Below are 3,511 nucleotides of genomic sequence, written 5' to 3' on the forward strand. Positions count from 1 at the left end.
CATTAGCATTACAAAACCATTCCTGTCACTCAGGATATATCAAGTGTTCTAGGAGTTTTTATGCTAGGAATGGGAATAAATTGTTGTTTTTATTACATCACCCTCTCAATTGCTCTTTTTCCATCTTATGTGCTTAGTACACGGAGAGGACACTTTTCTTATGGCCCTCAGTATTTTTGCTCCAAGGTATATAATTCATATATAGGGACTTCTCTGAGTATGAGCAGGATCTGGAGGATAGGATGAGATGTCATTCTTATGATAAGGTGATATTGTATGGCAGAAAAGTGAAGGGATTTTGCAGATTACTGTGCTTCATCAGCTGACTTTGTACTAACTGAAGAGTGGTCTTCCTGAGTTGGCCTGAATGAATCAGGCCTCAAAGAGATCTTTAAGGAAAGTCTTTAGGGTAGAATAGAGATGGTCTGGTTATATAGAAGAAGCAAGTTAGCATGATTTTTTTCAAGGAAATCAATTCTGCCAATAACCACAAGCATTTAAAAGAGAACTGACCCTGAAATCTCAGATGAGACCATAGTCTCAGCTTAAAATATGAGGGCTAATACTTGATGATAAGAATGTCCTTTACTATCTTCCTAAGTTTCCTGACTTCCAACCATCTTTCAATTCCATCTGCACTGCTGATCAATTGATTTTTTTTTTTTTTTTTGCAGTGCTTTGATGGAACCCAGAGCTTCATGCATGCCAGGCAAGCACTCTCTGAGCCACATTCCCATCCAATCTTATGTATTTTTAAATGAAGACTTATTAAGTGAGTACTGCAGCAATCCAATGGAGCGATGTTCATGTTTCATACAAGAGTGAAGGACTGGAGTGAACAGCTGTGACTATTCAGGGTACATATGGATGACATTGAATATGAGGGAAAAATCAGTTAAGAATGACTCCAAGGTTCTAGGCTGAGAGGCTGGAAGGGTGGCATTGCTACCAACCAGTATAGGAAAAGCTGTGGTTGGATTAGTTCAGAGAGTGGGGGATACACATAGGTAGATGGTGTGTGTGTGTGTGTATAGGGGAAGATCAGAGTTCCATTTCAGATATATTAAATCTGATCTGATATCTGGATATGCACATCTGGAAAGAGGGCAGAAGTTTTGGCTGCAGTCCTATTTTTTGAAACTTGGTGGCAAATACATTTTGTTTAAGTCTGGGAGATAGATGAAATTGCCAGAGGAATAATGATACTGACAGAAAAGAAGAGGAAGTCTAGGGACTGAGCCCTAGGGAAGAGAGAAGAAAAGTAATAGTGTAGGACCCTGAAAGGTAATAGTGTAGGAGGAGCATTCAGGAAACCTTGATTTTATGTAGGCCAAGAGAAGAGACTGTATTGAGGAAGAAGTGATTATCTCTCTAACTGTTGCTTCATGGGTATAATAAGTGAAGACCAGTTTTAACCACTTGATGAAAGGATGAGGATGTCATTGATGATAATTATAGAAACCTTTTTTGGGGGGGGAATTGTAGGGCAAACGTTGATTGTAGTGACTTCAAGAATGATAGGAGAAAGAAAAATCTGAGACAGGCATATACAGTTGTTTGAATGAATTTTGTTTATGAAGTAGTAGCTCCTAGAGAAACTGCAATAAGGAATGCTTAATACTGACGCTTAATGAGTCAATAGCAAGACCTTTAAAGTGTTAGTAAAGTTTGCTTCAACTGTATTCAGCTGCAGGAATATAGGGTTGTGTAGGCGGGAGAGCTGTCTTTAACCAGGATTGTGGTTTGGGTAAGGATTTATAGCAAAGCAAATGAAAAGGAATGGAGTCCAGGTGATTTACAAAGGACCAGGGAATTCAAAGTAGGCAAGGAGGAGAGTGAGAATGTGAAGAGTTGATGGTCATTGAAAGATTGTAGGAGGATAAGGGTCAGGGGTCCTGTTGGGGTTGATATGCCAAAAAGAATGAACTGGAGAGATTGCAGATGGTCAGCAGAGGGAGGGGAAGGTGACTGGGATCACTGAAAGACTTTGTTTATTTAGATTTTATTTAGAGTGTGACCATACGAGAGATCAGTGAGTTAGGGGAGAATACAAGTAGTACTGGAAAATTCAAAACACTGAAAGATTAATTTAGTGGTGGTGTTACCAAAAGTTTGGTCCTTGTTCGTGATGCCACTTCAGTCAGGAGGACCCAGTTCTAAGAAAAAGAAAAAAAAAAGTTTCATTGCTTTGCTAGCAGAGAAGAAACACAGGGACTCCTGTCTCAAAGGCGGTGATTCTGCCCATCAGCAGGAACTGGGGGCTTTTAAAAAGGTGATTCAAAGGCTGCATTTTATGAGTCCTCTGTTGGAGTCTAGTTCACTTGTTAATTTGGGAGATAGTCATTTTTGAGATCTTCTGGTACCATCCCCAAAGTCTGGGTTACTTCATTCCCATGATGGGTGTGTGCTCAAGGGCAGATACATTTGCTTAAACTGGGGAAGAAAGGTAATCTTGTTTCTCCTGAGATGAGGGAGTGAGAAAGATTAGGGAGGAGCAGAGAGAAAGGTAGAGAAAGAAACATGTCCATTTAAAAAATAAGTTGCCAGTGGCTGAGCAGCAAGGGATACATCCAAAGCATAATGTGGACCACAAATCCCATTACAGAGGGATTGTTCACATAAGCACTGAAAGCAAGGCAGGGTAAGTTCTAGAGTGAGTGTGAGCCAAGGATGACATTTTTTTAGAAAAGAGGAGAAATGCACTGGGTGGGAGTGTTGGGGGATGCCAGTGGACTATAGGGGTAAAGAGCCTGTCATGTGGACACCATTTGAGAGGTCTATAGGAGAGGCAGCATCTCTCTGGGAAGGGACAGATTCTAGTTAGAGTAGGAATGTGAAGAGACTTTTCAGAAAACAGGTTATGATTGCTAACTAGTTTTCCTGGTGACTTTCCCTATAGTATCCAAGTAAAATGTTCAGCATTATCAATGCATTTACAAAGCTATCATCCAAAAAATTGGATATTTCATCTACTATTTTGTCTGTATTCATAATATTAGATGCAAGAGAATATCCTCAGGACATTTTCTTCTTACACATTCTGGCTGAAATGGGCCGTGGAAAAATGCTGTTTATTTAGCTAAGATTTTGACTGTGCAAATGATCTTTAACTACTTAATTGGCTTCGATAGATCAAAAGTAGGGAAAGCAATCTGCATGCTGGGCTAAGACTTTATAGGCTTATATATTTGGGAAGTGTTAGTGGGGGAGAAAACTAAAGCTTGTAGATTACTTATCATTACCAATGTCAGAAATAGAAATTGTGAAGGAGTAATGGTCTTATAAACCTAGAAGAGTTTCCTGAGCTGTTGAAAGTAGTTTCCAAATGAACAAAACAAAAGGAAAAACTAGCCTTTCAAATTGTGGGTATTTGTTTATTTTTGTTAATTTCCTTTGTGTAATAAAATGGCTTTCATTTTGTTAGCCAGTATTTAAAGTTTTAGCTTTCTTTCAATTGACAGGCCACGGGCAATAAATTATACACAGTGCTCCTACAAACAAACCAGTTAAA

This window comes from Marmota flaviventris, chromosome 10, assembly GCF_047511675.1.
Source record: "Marmota flaviventris isolate mMarFla1 chromosome 10, mMarFla1.hap1, whole genome shotgun sequence".
NCBI lineage: Eukaryota > Metazoa > Chordata > Mammalia > Rodentia > Sciuridae > Marmota > Marmota flaviventris.